Genomic DNA, 24,384 nt, shown 5'->3' on the forward strand with positions numbered 1-24,384 from the left:
CCAAAACCAGGAAAATAACTCTGATAAATGACTATTAACTACTTGACGGACCTTGCTTGAATGCTGCCAGCTTTGCCTCTAATGTTCCTTTTCTCAGGCAGGATCCAGGCCTGGATCCCACAATGCATTTAGTTCTCAAGTCTTGTTAGCCTCTGCCAACCTGTGACGGGTCCTCAGTGCTTGTCTTTCACAGCCTTGACATCTGCCAAGAGAACCGGTCAGGTATTTTTGCAGACTGTCTCTCAATCTGGGTTTATCTGATGTTTCCTTATGATGGAGTGAGATTGTGCGCTTTGAGCAAGAATCCCCCAGATAGGATGTTTTGCCCTTCTCGGTGGATGCACAAAAGAGTTGAGATATCTTCTCCCTGGTGCTGTCACTCACCCTCCCCCCCACCCCATCTTTTGGCTAAGGTGGCGTTTGCTGGGTTTCTGCACCCGTATCATATTTGATACAGTGTAAAATAGGATCCCAGCCTTTCTCCTGGTCAGAATGGAAATAAGTAGATGTTTCTACTCACAGTCCAGCACCTGTTCACCAATAAATGTCATTGTACTCAGCACCCAAAGGGCTTACTTTCATTTCTTTCTTTCTTCCTTTTATTCTTTCTTTTGATTATATTGTAGGTTCTTTTTCCCCTAAATATGTTTAATATGAGCACTGACTCAGCACACCCAGAATCCCCTCACAACCTAAGTGTATCCAAGTCCCACATGAGAACTTTGGTATCAAAAGTATCAATAACAAAGATCATCAACCCCATGATGAGCACTACCTTCAAGGCTCTTCACATACATGATCCCTATTCTCAAAACTAAGCCTAACAGAGTGGAGCAGGATGCCTAGACCGTCTGATGCTCAGCCTCCTGACATAGCCCCTGCTATAATATTAAGTCTGAACAGTGTGGGAAGAAAATAGCTTCCTGAGGACCCAGCCCCCCAAATGCCAACAAAAAGTATAATCCAATCATGACAACTACTCTCTGTAAGGTGTGGACATGGTCCTTCCCTGGATATTCTCTTTTTCAATTTCACAACAGCTATGAAATGGGTAGTATGCACCCCATTTCACACAGGTCAGAAAGAGCAAATAACATGCCCAAGATTCAAAACCAAAACCCTAACCTAAATCTGGTCATGCCTCTAATTTACAGAAAATATGCCACAAAATGCAAACTGATAAATTCCATAAGCAATCTAGGGGTTTTTCCCCTTGCACTTTTCTCTTTATCATTAAAGAGAGAGAAAGAGAAATGAGGGAGAACCTATAGATTAAAAGATACTTAAAAGACATATAGCCAATGTGGGGCTTACTGGATCCTATTTCAAACAAACTGTAAAAGCAAAAAGGAAATTTACAACGTTGTATTCTATCGATATTAAGAATCATTAATTTGTTCAGATGTGATAATGACATTTTAGTTCTGTTTTTAAAAAGTCGTTATCTGGGATCCCTGGGTGGCGCAGCGGTTTGGCGCCTGCCTTTGGCCCAGGGCGCGATCCTGGAGACCCAGGATCAAGTCCCACATCAGGCTCCCGGTGCATGGAGCCTGCTTCTCCCTCTGCCTATGTCTCTGCCTCTCTCTCTGTGACTATCATAAATAAATAAAAGTTAAAAAACAAAACTATGAGCTAGGCAGTATTTCCTTCAACAGGATGTGAAGTACACAAATGATGATCCACATTTCTAATATAATGGTTAAGTGAAAATAGCAAATTATGAACTGATAAATATAGTTTGATACCATTTAAAAAAAAATAAAAATAAAAATAAAAAGTCGTTATCTGCTTTCCTTTCAGCAGCAAGATGGTGGTGCAAACTTCCAATAAGAGGCAGTTTGTGGCTGATGGCATCTTCAGAGCTGAACTGAATGAGTTTCTCATTCGGGGGCTGGCTGAAGATGGTGACTCTGGAGTTGAGGTCAGAGTTACACCAACCAAGCCAGAAATCATTATCTTGGCCACCAGGACACAGAATGTTCTTGGTGAGAAGGCCGGTGGATGTGGGAACTGACTGCTGTGGTTCAGAAGAGGTGTGGCTTCCCTGGGGGCAGTGTGTAGAGCCCCATGCTGAAAAGGTGGCCACAGGAAGTCTGTGTGCTATTGTCCAGGCTGAGTCTCTGTGTTAGAAACCTCTAGGACGCCTTGCTGTGCAGGAGAGTGGGGCCAAAGGCTATGAGGCTATGGTGTCTAGGAAACTCCAAGGACAGAGGGCTAAATCCGCGAAGTTGTGGATGACTCGACGATTCACAGCAGAGACTGTGTTAACCACTACGTTGACACCTCTGTGCACCACGTGCTGCTCAGACAGGGTGTGCTGGGCTTAAAGTGCAGATCATGCTTCCCTGGGACCCAAGCGGTAACACTGGCCCTGAGAAGCCCCAGCCTGGCCATATGAGCTGCTGGAACCCAAAGATGAGATACTTCCCACCACCGCCACCTGGGAACAGAAAAGTGCGAAGCCAGAGCCACTGCCGTGCCACAGCCAGTCCCCACAGTAGAACAGGGTCTCCTTGGCAGCTGGAACTGGAATCTGGAGATTGCTCTGAAAAGACCTTTAATAAAATCTTTGAAAAAGAAAAATAATAATAAAATTTTAAAAATAAAGGGCACCTGGGTGGTTTAGTCAGTTATATGTCTGATTCTTCACTTCAGCGCCAGGTCTCGATCTCAGGATCATGAGTTCAAGCCCAGCACTGGGATACACAATGGGCATGGAGCCTTTTTTAAACAAACAAACAAACAAACAAACAAACAACAGACCTTATCTTTTTAGAGATTCATATTGAAATATCTATGAATGAAGGGCACCTGGGTGGCTCAGTTTTTGAGCGTTCGAAACTTGATTTTGGCTCAGGTCGTGACCTCAAAGTCATGAGATCAAACTGTGTATCGGGCTCCATGTTCAGCAAGGAGTCTGCTTGAGGTTCTCTCCCCCTCTCGCTCCCCCTCCCTCTGCCCCTCCTCCTGCTGGCAAGTGCACGTGCTCGCTCTCTTTCTCTCTCTCTAAAAATAAATAAATAAACCTTGAAAGATCTATGAATGAAAGAATATGACATCTTGCATTTTATTAAAACTTATATTAGGGGAGAAGCAGATGCTGATGCCATTGAAACAAACTGGCCATCAGTGAATAGTCATTGAAGCTGACTGACAGGTAAATGGGGTTCATTATAGTATTCTGCATATTTTGTGTATTTTTAAAATTTTCCGTAATAAAATATTACCCCCAAAAAATGCCCAAGATCACACATATTGCAAATGAAGGGCAGAGTCAGGACTTGAACACAGGTGTGATCCAAGTCCAAATGTCAACTTCCTCCCACTCTTACTACTATACCCAGATCTCTCTACTATGTATTTATCTCATTTCAAAGCTTATGTCTCAAAAGGAAATGCCACAACAAATCATTCTTATAAGCCCAGAGTTTCTCCAAAGAAAGCCACAGAACAAGTATAAAATATAACTGTCAGAGAAACAAGTATTAACAGGAAGATCCCTTGATACACACTTTCAAAACCTGCACTTTGTTTGCTGTACATACAGAGCAAATCAGCAGAGAATGAGCCAACCAAGAGAACCAAGAGTCCTCTAATTAACAGATTTTTGTAAATAGGCCTTCAGAACCAAGAAGAGGAACTGTCTGTAAGAAATACAGAAAAAGTTGTCATATGATCTAAGTAATAACACATATGTAATACTTTACATAGTGCTCTCAGATTAATTAAGCCATCTTAGGCTCTCAAAAATTCCTTGAGATGGGATCCCTGGGTGGCGCAGCGGTTTGGCGCCTGCCTTTGGCCCAGGGCGCGATCCTGGAGACCCGGGATCGAATCCCATGTCGGGCTCCCGGTGCATGGAGCCTGCTTCTCCCTCTGCCTTTATCTCTGCCTTGTCTCTGCCTCTCTCTATATATATGACTATCATAAATAAATAATTAAAAAAATTTAAAAAAAAATTCCTTGAGATGAGTTAGAGTACATAGTAACACCCCTACCCTAAAAATGAAGCAAATGAGAGATAAAGTGGTCACCTGGATGGGGACTCAAAGTCACAATTTCATTCATTCATTCATTCACTCATTCATTGAATAAGCACTGACTCTCAGCCTGATTTCTATTCTAAGTGCCTGGGATATAGAAATACTGGAGACCCGTGGTGTCTGGACTAGAGGAGTTTAGGATTTCCCCGTCCCCTTCGAACAAGAGTCCAGGAGAGCAGCCTTTTCCCTAGCCCCATCTCCTATCTACTCCCCATCTTAAGTCCCACATACATCCAGGATTCTGCAGAAACAGTGCTGGCTCTAGGGAACACTGCATTTAAAACCTGAATGGAAGCACCTGGGTGGCTCAGTGGTTGAGCATCTGCCTTTGGCTCAGGTCATGATCCTGGGGTCCTGAGATCAAGTCCCATATCAGGCTCCTCACAGGGAGCCTGCTTCTCCCTCTGCCTAGATCTCTGCCTCTCTCTCAGTGTCTCTCATGAATAAATAAATACATAATTTTTTAAAAGATTTTATTTATTTATTCATGAGAGACACAGACTGAGAGAAAGAGGCAGAGACACAGGCAGAGGGAGAAGCAGGCTCCATGCAGGGAGCCCGATGTGGGGCTCGATCCTGGGACCCCAGGATCACGCCCTGGGTCAAAGGCAGGCACCAAACCGCTGAGCCACCCAGGGATCCCTAAATACATAATTTTTTTAAGAAGCCTGAAGGAAGACTATAATTTTCCCGGTTGAATCTCTTCTACTTGCCTTTCTCATCAGCACCCAAAGCAGGGTATGTATTTCCACATGTAATAAATGACCAAAGCAGAAAAAAAGAATGGTATCAACTTTACCCACAGATAAATAAATCACATTTACGTCATTCAACTAATATTTATTGAACATTGACTATTAGCCAGGTACCTAGGGGACCAATATGATGAATATAAGACAGTCTCAGCCATCCAGGAGCCTATAATCAATAGGGGCTATAATCACATACTTAACAGCATTAGAGGCAGTGCTATTTTGTGTCACGCACCATTGAGATTTTAACACTTAATAACTTTGAGGAGTCATAAGCTTTTCTTACTCTTTTTCTTGTTTTTCATGGCAGTGTCCACTGACCTACACTTCACTATCAGCCACATGTGCTGTACACTATAAATTCAACTCAGAAAGAGGAGGGGACTTCGAGAGGAATGAAAAGGCATCTTACAATTTACTGAAATATAAGGACTGGCATCTCATTTGAAAGAGCTTATTTTAAAAGACAAGCACAGTCTGGGGTAAGGGGAGGGGGGGGGGCAACAGGAGGATGCAGCTTCTGAGGAACACCTGCAAGAACAGGAGAATCCTAGCAAGGGCATTCCCAGTGCAGCGGTGGCCCACGCAAAGTGGCAGAGGGCCAAGAAAAGGGCAAAACACACCCTAGCAACTAAGAATGTAATGCATTTGGGAAGGAGCACAGAGGACAATGGTTGTTTACCATATGTGCATCTAAGAGTCACCCTGGGAGGCTTATGAACCATCCTGTGTCCCACTCCTAAGGCTCCTGATTCAGAAGGTCAGGAGCGTGAACTCAGAATCCGCACCTATGGGTGGATTGTGGACAGCACTAGGAGAATCAGCAATGAATAGGTATGGTGAGAGACCTGGCAGGAGAGGAGACCAAGCTAGGCTCCAGAACATAGACTTCATGGGGTAGGATGACACTTAGATGAGTGCCACGCAACTGCCATGATCAGAATTACAGTTGTCAAGGTCAGGTTCCCAGATGAGCAGCAGCATCACCTGGGAACCTGTCAGAAATACAAATTCTCAAACCCTATCGCAAAATATACTGAATCAGAAACTCTAGAGTGGAATCCAATAGTCACTATTTTAACAAGCCCTTGGGTAACCATGACGCCTGCTCAATATGAAGAACACAGCTCTGAGTTCATACTGGCGATGGTGTGCAATGGCCAAAATTGCATTAAAATCCCACTAACTCCATTCCTGGCTAATCTTACATTTTTTGTTGTTATTCCGTCCTTTCTTCCCTAAAACATGGGAAATGGGCTGCAAACCAGCATGGTCGGAATAGCTTGCTAATCTGCTTTATAAGTCACTAACATTTAATGCTTGACCAAGGGTCTGTAAAAGCATTAAAATGGAAGTGCTTGGTCAGGACCTCTCAAACTTCAATGTGCTTAGGAATCACCTGCAGTTCTTGTTCAAGTGAAGATTCTGAATCCATAAGCTGGAGTGGGGGCCCAGGTTTCTGCATTTCCAGCAAGCTCCCAGGTGATGCTATTGTTACCAGATCACGACCCACACCTGGAGCAGCAAAAAATTACATAATTCTAGAAAGCCCCCATAGCAGGACACCATCTCCCCACCAGCTGGGCTTTTCTTCTCTAATCTGCTCCTCATCCCCACCCCCATAGTATGTTCCAGCCCCTCTGTTCACTCTCCCCACACACTCCCTGTGCCTTCCCTTTCCTCCTCATCAGCCCCTGAGTCCAAACATCTATTGGTACCATCCCCTGCCTGAGAAGAGGGGCTTTCTGGGAGGGAGAGAAAGGAGTTAATGTGCCTCCCCAAGCACCTCCACCCTACTCCAGGGGAACTCTGGCAGGAGGAAGGATCTGGCTCATTTGTTTGCAGAGCTAACTATGCATTATTTAAAACATAAACTATCAGCTTTAGCTTCATTTGAGGCTGTAAATCAACAGTCATTCCTCAGGGCTAGAGGGTCCCTTGTCACCCTCCCATGAGCTCCATCAGTGGAGAACAGTCAAAAATCCCAGCTGGGACCACTGCATTAACTCAGTTAAAAAAAAAAAACAAAAAAACAAAAAACGTGATTCCTGCAGACACACATCCCTAACTAGCGCAAGTGCAATTTCATTCTGCTCCAGACGCTGCACAGTCGCCTGCCCCACAAGCTCATCAAGTATTCTGTGGTTATGAAACGTTTATGCTAACAAAACTGCAGAGTTGCAGCTCAGGACTTCACTGTAAATATTTATTGACCATGACCATCAAGACACAGCTTCTCTTTTAACTTCAGGGTCCCTTTCCTGGCTTTCCCCACCAGGCAGTTCCATTCCCACTCTCTCTGTTCCTCCCTTAAAAAAAAAAAAAAAATACTTCTTACATAAAATTGTTTTGTGAAAATCTACATGACCTCTTTAGAACAGTTCAATCAAAATTAATAAAAGATTTCTGATATACAAACTAGGACTCTTAACACGTGAGCTCGATGAGTAGGGAGTAGCTTTGTGGATGCTCCTTCTGGGCATAAGACCATAAAATGATGATTTAATCACTGGGGAATATTTATCACAAATAGTGTCAGATGATGTACTGTAAAATTTATGTGTCTAAAAGCTTGAGTGTACAATATAAAGAGATTGCTCAGATGTTTTGGACTTATTGGACTGGCTCCACTGTTTATTACACAGAGGCTTAATACTGTAATAGGCTCTCTTTGAAGACTTCCTGTTGAAAAAAAGAAAGCCATTCAACAAATTATATTTACTGTGTACACTCAACAAAGGAGAAAAAAAAAAGAGCACCACCCTGATGACTCTCTAATGAAGGACAGGGGAAAAGTCTAAGGAATAATAAATCTGACTATAAGGAAAGATGAGGGAAAATACTCCAAGAATAGAAACACTCTGTGCCTTCAAAATGGACTCAAGAACCACTAACATATCCGTAGTGTAAGCAGAAACCATCAAGCATAAAGACTGGCTAATAAAAATTTCAAGGTATGATTATAATTAGATAGCTATCCACCAACCCCATTACTCGGCTCTCATAAAGCTTGCCACTCAGCACTGAAGCAATAATCTTTTTTATTTTAGGCCGACCATCTTTATTTCTACGCTGAGAGGAAAATATAGGAGAAAACCATAAAGAGATGCATGGGGAGCTTCTGGAATGGAAGATGAGACCTGAATTCTAGTCTTAGATGCTCATAGAATCTAGGACATCAGCTAAGATGGGGTGCCCTCAACAGTACCTCAGTGCTCCCCACCAAATTCTGTGGTTATCTTCTAGACCTCCTGGCAGTGCTGTTCCCATCACTCAGTGGCTCTACAAAGGGCCTCTTTTGCTTTTAGAAAATACAAAATCTCTCCCTGACTCCTCTAATTGTCTAGTACATATTCAGACAACCTCCAGCATAATAATCCTGGAGCCATACACAGCAGAGTCCCAGATGCCAGTTATAATTTCCAAAAGGACAAAGATGTGTCTACTTTCTCCCCTAGTACATCTATCCCCTGAGCCCAGGGCACAAGCCAGGCCACTGGGATGAACTCGGTATCTCCACAATGATGAATGAAAGCTTCTCAGCATATACAGCCATAACAACAACAAAAAATCTCACTAAGGTCATGGGACCTTGTCTGTTCAATGATTTAACAAATATTTATTAAAAACCTATTTTGGATGCTGAGACATACCAGCCAGCAAAACAGTTCCTGCCTTCATGGAGCTGATATTCCAGCTAGGAAGGCAGACAATAAATAAATGATCTCAATGTCAGGTGATGAATATTACTACAGAAAAAAGCAACCCAGGATAAGAGGGGTGAGGAGCTCCCTAGGGCACCCCAGTAGGGTAGTTACTGGAGGAGATCTCTGGTGAGCATTAGAGCAGAAATCTGAGGATGTGAGAAATGTAGTCAGCAGATTACACAGGGAAAAGCACACCAGGCAGAGGGAACAGCCCGTGCAAAGACCTTACAAGGAGGGCAGATGCAGAGACCGGAGATAAAAGGTAGAAGGAATGGCTGGAGGTGGCAGGCCAGATAATGTATGGCAATGTTCTTAAACCTGGAGTTCATAACCCACCCCTGAGTCACAAAATCAATTTATCAAGTCACCACTAGCATTTTAAAAAACGAAACAGAACAGAATGAAATAGAAATAACCAGTATGCACTGCTTATAGTCAGCCTAAATATTGTTTGGTGAAATTCTGATGTGGGGTGGGCAGTTTGCTCAGGCACATGTTGTACATCTGTGCCACAGTACAATATAAAACGTGCTTCTCACGGTGAATTACAATAAAAAAAAACATGAATGCAGTACTTCATAAATCTGTGCTGTCCAACACACTGGCTATTAGCCACATGTGGCTATTTAAATTTAAATTAACCAAAACTAATCAAAATTTAAAATTTGGTTCCTAGGTCACACTAGTCACATTTCAAGTGTTCGGTAGCCACATGTAGCTGGTGGCAACTGCACTGCACAGAACATTTCCATCAGAATGCAGAAAGTTCTCTTGGAAAGCAGTTATAGATTGTTCTCTGAGTCTGTGACCCCTCTAATGTCACCTGATAGAATTACAAATGTGTCTAGGATGATCAGATGAATGAGCTTTCTGAATAAAAGGCTCAGAATTTATATTGTCTCATAATACAGCTGGCATCCAGCTGGAGATAAAACCAAAATATGCTGAAAATCACCCTGACATATCCCAGCCATATGCATGGGCTGGCAACAGTCACTTGGCCTCAACTTCCTTTCCTATGAAGTAACTATTAATAAATAACCACCCATTATTTGTTTTGAATTGTAAGGATTTACTAGGGAGAGAACTACAAAATTTATAGAATTCCTAAAGGAGAGCACTTCAGGAATGAGCGTCTGACCAAGTGTGGTACAACAATGTGATTTTTAAAAATCCGTTTCCTGGCCCTGAGCAAGGGCTGAAACCAAACGCAATGAAGGCATAATACCACCAAATAGGACCCTAATGATTACCAACCAGTGTTATCCTCAGAAGTCCTGCAGCCTGAGAGGCAGTGATACCTCACATGAAGAGTTGTTAGGACACCTAATTCAGGAGTGGTCACCCTACCACAGGATAGGTCTGCACCCTATGGTGTCTGGGACTGGCTGCTACTTGAAGAGGGTCTTTTCCATGGTTGGGAATCATCAGTGTTTAGAGCTCCTTCACTTTGGCCCTTTGTCCTGGCAACAACATAAAGAAAGATGCCTATGGATAGGAGGGTCTTATCTCAGGCTCTGACTTCTGTGTAGCTTGGAAAGGAAATGAATGAGCCAGCACAAGCAGTGTGGGCCAGGGAGCAACAACAGGGATGTGGTTGTCTCACTGGGCCTCCCAAACAGAAGCTGCTCCCCCTGAGAACAAGGAGAAAGGTTTGCCTTGCATTCACACCTTCCACTGCAGCAGGACCTTGGTCCCCTTCCAGCTTCAGCCCGGATGATGTACTTGCCTTCTCGGTCCAGATGTAGGCAGGCAAAAAAGGATCCCAAATGAGTATGTTACTCAAGGATAATGCATCCATACACTTAGAAGCCAAACTGAGAACAGGTAATCTGATACCTAAGACTGACAATGGGGTGGAATACGTATTTGAAATTGGAACTCTGAAAATCCACAATGTATGGCCACCATATTATGCAACCCAGATGCATATCGTGTAATCCAGCATCTAACACAGGTGCCTAGAGCATCATGGGCACTCAGTACGTATTTTTGAATGGATAAATGATTGGATATGAAATGTATAATACCCTACACTAACCTAACATGACTGCAACTTTGCCTTTCCAGAGCAGGAAGCAGGGAAAAGTAGACTTGCTTTGCCTAATATTTCACCAGTCTTATCAATAATGCACCGAGGAAAGAAACCATAAAGGGAAAGATTCATTGATCCGGCTATATTAAATGTCAGATGTTGAAAAACACCATAAATTAAAAGGAAAATGATAAATTGGGGGAAAATAACTGCAACTATGATAAAAAATTTAATTTTATGACTCTATAAAGAGGTCTTCAAATCAACAGGAAAAAATGTACAGTAGCTTAATAGAAAATGGGTGAAGAATGTGAACAGAATCTTACACACACACACACAAGTAGCTAATAAACACATGAAAGAAGTTCAATCTCCCTGCTGCTAACCAAAGAAATTCACATTAAAGCAACGATATGAATATGATACCATTTTCAACTATCAAGTTGGCAGAGGTCTTCTGTTGTTTTGCTTCATAATGACAATACCCAACATTGGCGAGGGTGTGGAGAAATCAGTTCCCTCCTACACTGTTCATGCACTTATGGAAGATAATTTGATAGCATGTGCTAAATGCCATAAAAATCTGCACTCTTTCTGATCCAGTAACTCTATTCCAGGAATTTATTCTAAAGAAATAACCAGAGATATAATCAATGATTTATGTGAAAGACATCCATCAGATGTTTATGGGAGAGGAAACCATAAGTCACCTATAAATCCATCAGTAGAGGGTTGTTAAGTGAACTATATTACTAGCCAATGATAGAAACTATACATCATTTTTAAAAGTTCTTTACAATATTCACAATAGCCAAGAGTTAGAAGCAACCCAAATGTCCATGGACTGATGAATGGATAAAGAAAATGTGTTATATGCATACACTTATTCAGCCTTTAAAAGGAAGAAAGGGATCCCTGGGTGGCGCAGTGGTTTGGCGCTTGCCTTTGGCCCAGGGCGTGATCCTGGAGACCCGGGATCGAATCCCACATCAGGCTCCCGGTGCATGGAGCCTGCTTCTCCCTCTGCCTATGTCTCTGCCTCTCTCTCTCTCTCTCTGTGACTATCATAAATAAATAAAAAATTTTAAAAAAAATTTAAAAAAAAAATAAAATAAAATAAAAGGAAGAAAATCCTGACACATGCTATGCCATGGATGAACCCTGAGGATACTATGTTAAGTGAAATAAGCCAGTCACAGAAAGATAAGTACTGCAGGAGGCCACTTAGATGAGGTAGCTACCGTAGTCAAATTCATAGAAACAGAAAGTAGAATAATGCTTACCAGGGGGAAATGAGGAACTGTTGTATGATGGGCACTGAGTTTCAGATTTGCAAGATGAAAAAGTTCTGGAGATGTTTCACAACAATGTGAATGTATGTAACACTATGTACACCTAGAAAATGGTTAAGAAGGTAAATTTTGCATTATCACAATTTTTTAGAAGTTCCCTTATGAGACTATCTAGTCATCCATGGGTCATTCATTTCATAAACTGCCATACCATAAAATACACTTCAAGCTAAATCCATACGGCACTTAGCTTAATTTTTGTGTGATTCTGAAGGCACTTTTAGGATGTTGCAGAAACTCATTTGTAATGATGAACTTCAAAGCTACCAATTACAATGTTAACAGACGTCTAGGCTTATGTACTAATTGAGCGTGGCAGTTAATAAAAATACTAGTTCGTGGATTTACTGAATTAAGAAATTATAATGTCACAAATGCTTTGTCAATGGCTAGTTCAGGATTTCCAGGGAGTTTCAAATATTCTGTATCCATACGCATCCAGATCCTGGAGGCTGAAAGCCCTACATGTCAACACACACAAATCTTTTGTCAGACCCCTGTCCTGGTTTTCTTTTTGTAAATGTGAACACCTCAAGTAAAGGCGCTAACCATATATCAGTATTCTTACCCTCACCAACACTACAGCTTAAAAGGACAGCTCTCTGCAAAGTGCAAGGCAGCTTCTGGACATCGGTGTGGCGCAAAGTCCACACCAATTCATGTAGACCTTTGAAGACATTAATGTTTTCATTATTATTGTTTTTTCATTGCTTCCCCGGCGCCTGAAACAGTTTTAATAAAGATAAAATATACTTTATCCAACAAATAAGATAATTAATCACATAGATTTTACTACAATAAAAGACCAAAGATGGGGATCCCTGGGTGGCTTAGCAGTTTGGTGCCTGCCTTCGGCCCAGGGTGTTATCCTGGAATCCCAGGATCGAGTCCTACATCAGGCTCCCTGCATGGAGCCTGCTTCTCCCTCTGCCTGTCTCTCTGCCTCTCTTTCTCTCTGTGTCTTTCATAAATAAATAAATAAAATCTTAAAAAAAAAAAAGACCAAAGTCAACAGTTTTAGATATGGCTGACCCTTGGACAACAAGAGGTTTGAACTGCACGGGTTCACTTGTACATGGAATTTTTACAGTATAGTACTATAAAAGTATTTTCTCTTCCTTGTGATGTTCTTTTTTTTTTTTTAAGATCTTATTTATTTATTTATTTATTTATTTATTTATTTATTTGAGGTTGAGATAGAGAGAGCATGAGTGAGGTGGAGGGGCAAAGGGAGAGGGAGAAGCAGATGCCCATCTGAGCAGGGAGTCTGATGCAGGGTCAAACCCTTGACCCTAGGATCATGACCTGAGCTGAAGGCAGATGCTTAACTGACTGAGCCACCCAGGTGCCCTTGCCTTGTGAGTTTCTTAACATTTTCTTTTCTCTAGTTTATTTTATTATAAGAATGCAATATATAGTAACATGCAAAATATGTGTTAATCAATTATTTATATCATTGGTAAGGCTCCCAGTCAACAATAGATTATTAGTAGTTAAGCTTTGGGGGGTGGGCGGGGGGATGGGGTGACTGGGTGATAGGCACTGAGGGGGGCACTGGACAGGATGAGCACTGGATGTTATACTACATGCTGGCAAACCGAACTTATAAAAAAATATACAAAAAAAAAAGCTTTGGGGGAAACAAATATTATTTTGGATTTTTTAATACACAGGGATCAGTATCCCTAACCCCTGTCCCCTGTGTTGTTCAAGGATCAAGTGTATTTACATATTTTGCTAAGCGACAGTATAACAATTCTAAATGAGCATTGTTGAGGGAAAACATCTTCTCCTAGAATTAATTATTCTAAATCCACATCCAACAAAAGTCATGTTCCATAACTCACTCTGTGGAATGTTAATAGACACTTTTTTAAAAAATATTTTTAAAAATTTTTTTATTTATTCATGAGATACACAGAGAGAAAGGCAGAAACATAGGCAGAGGGAGAAGCAGGCTTCCCGCAGAGACTCGATCCCAGGACCCCAGGATCACAACCTGAGCCAAAGGCAGATGCTCAACCACTGAGCCACCCAGGCATCCTTTAATAGGCATTCTTAATAAAAGGAGTCCATGTTCAAATAAATTGGGGAAACTGGAGTAAACAAAGTAAAACTGGTTTCTCTGAGGCCAAACCTCTGTAAAGACACTCATTACTATATGACACTATATACTTCAGGACTAATACTAGAGCAAAACAAGGACCCAGAAATACCACTTCTTGCCCCAATATAGAATCCAGGATCATCCAGCCCACACAGTCTTATTTATAGCAAGTTTGTAAGGGTGTTAGTATTTCAGGGAATGCCTATATTAGCAGGATTTGGCCAATATACTTAGTCTGTAAAACAAGACTCAAGAACAATACATGTAATCCTTTTTACAATCTGGATGTATACAACAGGAGTTACTCATATGATAACCCAAGGAGACAAGTTTCCAACAGCCGCTGGACATAATGTTGGGAAAGCATACAGGCTTTTCTTCCTGTGTAGTTCATATAAAATATTCATGTAAGAAATAGAACACTAGCTGATTTAAACATCATCATTTTTATTGGCTGTAACACAGGCTTAGAAACCTTTAACTCCAATGGAAATTAAATGCTTTGCATTTAAGATGTTTCCTACTCTGACCTTTAAACATTAAAATAACTAGAAGCACCACAAACCAGAAAGGATAATGTTTCGCTTACCCCGGTGCTACGTTTCAGACCTGCAGTTGTTAAGTATAAGACTGTCTCACCTTCAAGGTCAAAAAGGACAAGACGTCCTGTGTGTAGCTAGAAGGGCAGGCATGATGAACCACAGGGACCCTCTTCCCCACAAAAGAGGCAAGAGAAGGCTCATATGGAGGACACCCTGCATGCCTGACATCCAGCGAATCTGAAAGTCTGACTTGATTTCTCAATAATTCTCAGTGATACTCAGTCTACACTGGGGAGCACATGTGATTTTTACCTAATATGAACGCACTGCTTCTGAAAAATGTAAATACACTGAACACCAGGCAGAAGCACCAGAGGAGCGAACTCCTTAAAAAAGAAAACTCTAACAAACTCTCCCTTGTCATGTTTAATGTTACCAGCACTTGGGTCCCTGCCCTTTGAATTTTACAAATCAGTAGAGCAAAATTTAAGAATAAGTAAAAATGAAAATACAGCAAAACAAACAAGGTTGGGCAAAATGAACCAAGAGTTTCCAGTTTTTAATTTTGCCAAACAAGGGCATTTAAACATTAAAACGAAACCACCACCACCACCACAAAATTCCAACCACGCACTAGCAGAGAGAGTCATGTAAAATCCTGGCTGCACCAAAGAATCGCCTGGGGAGCACCACACCCACGCCAGTACCTGGTCTGTCCCGGATTCTGATTCAGTTACCTGAGGGCAGCCAGGACTCTATCCCTTCTAAAAACTCCCCAAGTGGCTCTAATGAGCAGCTGGGGTTGAGAATCATTTCATAACAGAAAAGGCATTTTGAGACAGAGAAAGAAAGAGCATAATCTCAGATTATGGGACGACTATTAAAAATAAATAGAATTAGGGTACCTGGGTGGCTCAGTCGGTTAAGTGTTTGCCTTCCGCTCGGGTCATGACCTCAGGGTCATGGGATCAAGTCCCATGTCGGGCTCCCTGCTCAGCTCCCTGCTCTGCTTCTCCCTCTCTCTCTGCCCCCCACTGCCCTCCCTCCACCACCACCACCACCCCGGCTCTACTCAGGCTCTCTCTCTATCAAATAAATAAAATCTTTCAGATATACATAGATAAAATTAGACTTCTGAAAAATATACTACATTAACTTTGTATTTCTCATTCACCTCTAACAACCTAGGCAAAGAACTCGTGGACCAGCAGGTGAAGATATTTGGTCTACACTAACAGACCACACTTCCCCACCTCTCACTCCATCCGTAAACCCTCACAACCTGGCTTGTGTCCTCTCCACTCCACCAAAGCAGCCCTTGCAAAGCCCAAGAAGGAATCTTAGGTAGCCAAACCCATTCACTTTTCCTACTTTCTCCTAATTCCATAACTTTGCAGCACTTCCCAGAGTAGGCTAGTCCTGCCTTCCTGAAACTGTCCTTCCTGGCCTGCGAGACAATTCACTACATCCCAAACACGTCTGCAAATCCTTACTTCTGGTTTTGCTCATCCTGCTCCCTTTTCTTAGAACTCCCTTCTTCCTCCTCCACGGACCCAGATCCTACATCTAGTCCAAGGACAAACTCAAACACTTCTACCCATCCCCATCTGTGTTCTGTGCGTGGGTCCACAGGGAACCTAGTAGAATTTAAAATGCAGGATTCATTTCAAGGGGTAAGATGAGGTCATGAGCTGAAAAGCCAACCTCAAGGTCAAAAGCTATGAAGACTGAAAATCTTGGAAAGCAGAGCACCAGAGGTTCTGAGGCACGTATTTCAGAACCCAGATGATTAACATCCTCCATTAGAGTAAGAAACTTTTTTTTTAATAATTTTAAGGCGATTACTTTCTTTAAGACAAACTTTTTATTTTATTTATTTTTTTTAAGATTTTATTTATTTATTCATAGACACACAGAGAGAGAGAGAGGCAGAGACACAGGCAGAGGGAGAGGGAGAAGCAGGCTCCATGCAGGGAGCCCGACGCGGGACTCAATCCCTGGCCTCCAGGATCACACCCCAGGCTGCAGGCGGCGCCAAACCGCTGTGCCACCGGGGCTGCCCTAGAGTAAGAAACTTTTAACAAGACCCAAGCCAGATACTAAGTAGCTTATGATAACAGTTGCCTTTTTCTGGAGTCATTTCCTAGGCATGGCCTAGGAACAGGAGATTCACCATCACACTTAACCCTGGTAACTCCACCAGGAATATTACTGCCCCATTCACTTATTAGCCATGAGGTTAAGAGACTTGCCCAAGAGCACCCAGCTAGTGAATGGCCCAACCTGCACGTGAGCCCACCCCTTTGTGGTCCCAAACCTTGAGAAAATCTCTCTGCTACAGTGCGCTGCCTCCTTTAATGCTAACTTGTCCAAGCCTTAGCTTCCTCTTCCAAAAAAAAATTAGGGGGTTGGTCTTCATTATTCCCATGGTCCATGCTCCACATCTAACATCCACCATTCTGTGAAAAAGAAGAGTGGGGGCAGAGGCAGGCATAGCAGAGGGCCACAAACAAAAAGAAATAAAAGACAGAAAGGCAGCAATAATAGAGAGGAGATTGAGAAAAGACAAAATGGCTTTTGTGACCCCGGCCAGCCCAGACTCCCTTGGGTTTGTTCCTGACTGTTTCAAGTTTTTTTTATTTTTCATACTCTGAGACTGGGTGAAAGGTAACTCTATACTGTATTGAGCTTTCCTTCCAAATCTCATCCCAAAATACCCTGAGGACTTACAGAAAACCACTATGGAAATAAAAGTACAGGGAAGGGGAAAAAAAAAAAAGAGGCAAGAATACACTAGAAAAGAAAGCTTTGGGGTTTTCACTTTGAACTGAGAAAGAGGATTATGATAATGATCAAGTGAAGTCATTCAAAAGGGGTGTTTTCCAAAGAAAGAGAATAAATGAGGAATGAGAACAGAAAGGAAAAAGCAAGCAGAGTGACCTTGATTTAGCAACTGATCTCTATTGATTTTCTTTCATCTTCGTTCTTGATTCTGGGAAAAGTCACAATCCAAACTGTGTGACATTGGAGCCTACCCTTAATGGTATTAGTGGATTAACAAAAATGTCCGTGAAGCACAACAGAGGAGGGAAATATCTTGGAAGAAATGCTACCTCCTTTAATCACCAGGAAAACCAGCAAGAAAAAAAGAACTCAGTGGAAACCTTCAGGATGGTAAATGTCTTCTATCTCGCTTTCCTACAAAAAGCCCTTTAGAGAAAAGTATTATGAACCACCCCCTTTCTGATCCTGATGAAGAAGTCTGCAAAGCCACTAAGCCAATACATTAGTACACCAACCTTCAAGAGTCTGGGGTTTCACAAAGTGTCAGTGTTGACATGATTTGGTCTCAGTGTTGGAGGCATGGAAACAAACACAGGTGTTATGACACCGGCCCTCTGTACCCCTGGCACCTAAACGCTGACCGTTAAGTTATTTTACAGGAGAAAAAGTTTTCCACGCAAACAGCTTTCGGCCTTTTTTAGAGTTCAGTTTAAGGGCAGGACACCTAATCTTAAGGTGGTGAGGTAACCAACCCTTTAATAGGAAAATCCGTGTTACCTTGGACATAGAGAGCTGGGATACAGAGATGTGCAAAAAAAAATGGCACACACAAGATATATATACACACACATATATGTATATTTATATACATATACACAAGATATATATATACACACATATACATATAGAGAGAAGAGAAAAGAGAGAGATGGATATATATATATATGTATATATACATATATATATATATATAGAGAGAGAGAGAGAGAGAGATGGATGGAAATATACATATATATCTGGCCCAAAGTGACTGGTCCAAATCCAAGGTCATATAGTTGACAAGTGGCAAAGCCCTCTGCATTTTACTTCCTGCTTATAATTTAATTCCTCCCCCCCTATTGTTCCTCAAACAGTTATTGGTTTAAAGAACTTCTCTCTTAATCCAAAACATATTAGCTATTGTTCATTTAAGAAAAGAAGGTGCAGCAAAAGGTACTTTCCGATCTTTATTTTTTTAATACAACAAATGTTTATTTCTCACTTCAGAAAGTCAAATTTACTATAATTTCTCTTTCTCTAGAAGGTAGATAACAAAGTAAAAGGGGAACTTCATATTATCTTAACAGCTCTTAAGAAGGGAATTATCTTATTTAGGAGGACATAAAAGAAACTTGATGACCTCCTTGGGCTTGGAAGATTAGACACCCCCCCCCAAATGCAGGATCATTGAGAGTATGAAGTGACCAAAAAACCCTCAACAACTCTCAGTGAAAACTGCTGAGGACTTTGAGGAGTTGGAGATGAAAGGGAAGAGAGAAGAGAGAAAGATGGCAGCAGAAGGCTGAGGGTTTTTAGAGTGGGCCAGAGAACCCGTCAGAACAGGGACACAGCATGAACTTTTTAAAAGCCATTTGCCTGCTTTGCAGTGCAAATCTTTTGGACTCCCCAACTCTCATTAAAGTCTTCTTGCCAAAGGCAACAAAAGCAAAAACAAACTTGTGGAATGTATCAAACTAAAAAGTTTCTTCCCAGCAAAGGAAACCATCAACAAAAAGAAAAGGCAACCCACTAACATGGGAGAAAATATCTGCAAATCATATATCTGATAAGAAGTTAATATCCAAAATACATAAAGAACTCATACAACTCAGTAGCAAAAAAACAAACAATCCAACTTAAAAATGGGCAGAGGAACTGAACGTTTTCCAAACAGGACATACAAATGCCCAACAGGTACATGCAAAGGTAATCATCATCACTAATCATCTGGGAAATATAAATCAAAGCCACAATAAGCCATCACCTCACACCTGTTACAATGGCTATCATCAAAAAGACAAGAGACACCAAGTATTGATGAGGATGTGGAGAAAAGGGAACCCTTGTGCATTGGTGATGGGAATGTAAATTGGTAGTCACTATAGAAAACAGTCTAGAGGTGTCTCAAAAATTTAAAAACAGAACGACCATATGATCTAGCAATTTCACTTCTGAGTATTTATCAAGAGGAAACAAAAACACTATGTCAAAAAGATATTTGCACCTCCACCTCATAGTATAATTTACAATAGCCAAGACATGGAAACAATCTAAGAGTCCATCAACAGATAAATGGATAAAGAAAATGTGATATGGGGTCACCTGGATGGTTCAGTCTCTTGAGTATCTGCCTTCAGCTCAGGTCATGATCCCAGGGTTCTGGGATCATTCCCCGTACTGGGCTTCCTGCTCAGCGGAGAGTCTGCTTCTCCCCCTGTTGGCTTGTGCTCTCTCTCTCTCTTTTTCTCTCCCTCTCAAATAAATAAAATCTTAAAAAAAAAAAAAGAAAATGTGATATGTATATATCCTATGCTACACACACACGCACAGAGGAATATCATGCAGCCACAAAAAGAAGGAACTCTTGCCATCTGTGACACCATGGATAAACCTTGAGGGTATTATGCTAAGTAAAATTAGTCAGACAAAGATAAATACTATATAAGCTCACTTATATAAGGAATCTAAAAAAAAAAAAAAAAAAAAAGGAATCTAAACTCATAGAAACAGAGAGCTGATCTGCAGTCCCCAGAGTCTGAGTGAGGATTAAGGATGGGTGAAATGGGTGACTGTGATTAAAAGGTACAAACTTCCCAGCTATAAGATAAATAAGTTCTGGGAATGTAATATAAAAAATGTTTTTCTTAATTAAAAAATAAAGTTTTCTGCGTACTTACAAATGCCTGGTTCATATATGCTTTTAAAGAAATTAATAAAAAGGACCAAATTCCATATGCACTAGATGACCAAGTGAAGGACAAGGACAGAGAGCCCCGAAACTGAGCTCTCTCCGCGCAAGCAGAAGCTCAAAGGCAGAAGCGAGTTTAAGAACATAAGCTCCTGAAAACTGGCAGACAGCTTAGAGCCTTATACATCTACCTTCAGGCAACAGGGGAGCTCAAGCCAACCTAAAAGCAGAGTTTACGGAGCAAGAAGACCTTATCTGGCATCTGGGTACATGAAAGCAAAGGTTAACCAAAGAGTTCCAGGAGGCAAAAAAAAAGAAGAAGAAGAATCAAGCAGTAGCAAACTCACTGCTTCCTGGAAGGTGCCCTGAATCTTTTCAATCAGGTCCGTGAAGATGATGCAGTGGGAGGTAATAATCCCTTCAGTGCAGTACAGGGGTCGGGGCGGGGGGAGGGGGGGGCTTAAGAAAGAAAAGTACAAAAAAAAAAGAAAAGTACAGAGCAGAGAGCAAATGTCAAGCCTCCCAGAATTTCAGGGCGCCCGGGAGCTTGGCTAAGGCAGTCAAGATTTCTGCTGCATTACAACATGTTAGTAAGCGTGTGCTGCAGCCCCCCATCCACACGCACCTGTCTGTGAGACCTACGAGGTCATACAATTTGGACCAAAGATCAGTTGAAAACAGAGACACCAAATGGAAAGCCTAGGGGTCCCGGCAGCCACCCCTCCTGCGCACATGCACATTCGTGTGCCCAGATGGCCTGCGCACGTGTGAGGCATTCGTGGGAGTCTGCAGGAGCCCCCTCCCCTCCCAGCCATTCTGAAAGCGAGCCAAGCAAATTAAAGCAACACTCAGTTACTAACAGAAACGCGAACAGCAGGTGGGTTGTGTTTGTGGGATTTTGGATTGTATTTTTCTCTCTTCTCTGCATGTCAGGGGGGAACAACGTGGTTTTGTTAGATTCACACACACACACACACACACACAATTAAAATTAAATTGTGTTAAATTGTGATCGTCTTTTGTTCTTCAACTCTTAATAGTAAAGAGTTTTGCTCTAACTGCCCGAATCACTCAAAGGAGTGGGCCACATGGGTAATAATAAATAACCCTACTTGGAGAAATCATGAGCCTTCCTTGGAGCAGACCAGGTCCATAAGCTGACGGGTATACAGCCTTCATCTTCTGAAAACAGGGCTGATGTCACCCAAGCACACAGATAAGATACTATTTGTAGTGCGGGTTTCGGCTCTTTTGAAAACATAACATATAGGGAGATACCAAAAAAGACAGTACCAGAAAAGAGGATATTCAACTTGAATTTTTTTTTGTTAATTTGCTACGGCAGTTTTATTTGAATAAAACCACTGTTTATATCATTTCCTAGCTCAACATAATTTTGGTCATCTTGTTAAGTCTTTTCAGCTACTTCCTACACAACCCCTTCCACAAACCTAATGTAAGGTTTTCTATTATATATTTTGGCATCAATACATTTATGATATTTATTCCATTTACATCAATGTTGTATTGATACTTTATTTCTATTTCCCATTCTTCTTCTCTGGATTGGAAGACCCATGAGGGCAAGAATATTTATTCTGTTCTGCACTATTTTCTTCATTCCAATTACCAAGGACAGTTGTTGAATAAATGACCTGATATTTAACAAAAACTTTTTTCCCTCATTTGTTATTTTACTTGACTTCAAATAAGGTTTAATTAACCTCCTTCACCAAGTAAATCCTTTTTACGGTGCCTCATCCGGTTTTTCCCTCCTGCATTGTACAAGAGATTTAAGGGATCCATTTCACTCTCCCTGAGAGTCTACGAGCATTAACTTCATTTAACAACAAGCAATACAGGACCTGTCAGCTGACATAAAGGGTCCACATTCAAAATAATTATGACTAATTTTTGTGTTTGGGTGTGCCAAACTGGCAATGTCAAATCCCACTGAAAATAAATGATCTAAATCAGTGGTTATGAAATCGGTTTTCTTCATCAAGCCCCCTTGGAAAGCAGAGTGCCAACGAAGTTCCTCTCTCCCAGAAAAAATGCAGGTATGGTATCCACTAAATTTAAACACATAATCTTAAGGATTTATAGACACACACACACACACACACACTTTCAGGTGGTGTTTTTCTAAGTATAGATTGTGATGCATTGCTGGATCATGAAATCAAGTTAGTGGGTCATGACCAGCTTAGAAGCAAAAGGAAGAAAAGGAGTAAGGAAGGAAGAGGAAAGAGGAGGAGAAAAGAAGGGAAGATGGAAGAGTATTATTTCCCAGCACTTTTGTTCAGTGGTGGACGTGTGTGTGCACATGCACACGTGTGGATGTGAGCGCCAAACCAAAATAAAAAATGTAGTTCTTATTGTGTATTGCCATCAAAATAATTTAGGAAAGAATACTCTAAGGGCTCATGGGCGCCTGATCCAAATGATTAAGGATGAAACTATCATCTTCCTTGGTTGCCAAGATCCCCAGGAAAGAATGCTGCCTCTTGTGGGAGTTTAAGCCAGAAGAGGGATCTATGCCAAGGCAGAGGTGTGAAACAGAATGCCGAATTTGAGGTACTCCCAGAAATGAAGCCTGATGGGCACAAGGCACAAGGACTCCAGCGGGGGGCCCTTGCAGCTAGAGGAGGCCCAACTTCATTCCACAAACCAAACCCAGGTAGATAACATAGACAGTAAAGCGCACCTGGGAAGGGAGGGTCTGTGACTAACTGGAGACGGTACACCCCACTAAGAGGCACAGAAGTCTTTCTGTCCAGCCAGCTGCTGGCCTAGAGGAATGCCGAAGCCAGAGAGCCAAAATTTCCGGTTTTCAAAGGTAAGCGAGAAATCTGGAGTTGTTAACATGAAATGTTCTGATTTGCAATATAGGCAAGTAAAGCCAAAAGAAAATTGCTTTTCTGGTGCAGACTAATGCTAGGAGTCAAATAAAACCCCATCTGTGGGCTGGACACAATTTTCAGCCCTAGGCTAAGGAAGGAAATGTAACTTGTTTTCTGATCTAGAAAGACCTACGGAAGATGGACTGAGGCGGGAAGGAGGAGAGAGACCACATAGGAGGCTACAGAAATCACCAGATGGGAGATCTCAGGGGCCTGAGTAAAGGCTGTAGGAGGAAGGGAGGACACAGGAAATATTAAGGAGACAGAACCGAAGGACCAATTAGATGTGCCAGCTGAAAGAGAGCAGAGGCGCTTAGGATGGCTCTGGTTTCTGGCTTGCGTGGCCTCGCAAACAGAGGCTCCATTCACCAAGACTGGATAGGGCAAGATCAGGTCAGGAGATCAGATCGGCAAACCACTGAGTGCAAGGTGCTTGGAGAGCATCTAATTGGAAGTGTCCCTAGCAGAGAAGAACAGGGCTGGAACACAGGCAGAAATTACAGTGGAGATGCAGCACTGTGAGTTGTCTACACTGGGATGTTGGTGAAGCTAAAAGTAAGAAGGCTAAGACAGAACCTTGAGGGCATACCCACATTTAATCGATGAGCAGGTAAAGAAGATGCCACAAAAGACATCTATTGGAAGCAGGGAAGAAGGCTCCAGGAGAGTCATGGCCATTCGGAAGAGCCACTTGGGAAAATGGGAAGTGAAGTGGTACAGATGAGAAATTCATGAGGATGTTGTACATGGCACCAAAGACCCAGCTGAGATGAGAAGCGTCGGGCCCACTGACTACAGAGATGCTGGAAACAAGTATCCTAACTACCAGCTGTATTTTCATATATTCTGCAGCCTGTGGGTTGAGGCAGACAGAGTGAATGGCTGGAGTATCGCAAAGCTGAGGGTACCCAGGATGTGAAAGACAGAAAGGCCCAGAGCCTGAGACATGCATGGGGCTTGGCTGGATGGAGAAGAAAACCAAAGCATGATGGGGGAGACAGACTAACATAAAAGTCAGAGGTGGATGGGGCCGAAACCTCAGAGAGGCCAAAAAGTAGGCCAACGGGGGCATAAGAGGGCGAGCACCAGAATGACAGGAGGTTGTAGATGGTGTGGAATACGAGTCTAAGATGTCAGAGGGGCATATGCTCCTGTAGGGAGCCACGGGCGTGGCCACTGGGGAAGAGCAGTTGAACCCCAGTGAAAACAAAG

General features: G+C 42.0%; 1 protein-coding gene and 1 pseudogene across 1 annotated transcript in view; one reads left to right on the forward strand and one right to left on the reverse strand.

Moving 5' to 3' along the window:
* The window catches only part of KIAA1549L (KIAA1549 like), a 266,135-nt gene that overhangs the window by 216,668 nt on the left and 25,083 nt on the right, over positions 1–24,384 (reverse strand). The gene's annotated exons all lie outside the window — the stretch shown is intronic.
* On the forward strand, positions 1,808–5,243 carry LOC121501645 (annotated as a pseudogene).

This window comes from Vulpes lagopus, chromosome 11 (genome assembly GCF_018345385.1).
Source record: "Vulpes lagopus strain Blue_001 chromosome 11, ASM1834538v1, whole genome shotgun sequence".
NCBI classification, from domain to species: Eukaryota; Metazoa; Chordata; class Mammalia; order Carnivora; family Canidae; genus Vulpes; species Vulpes lagopus.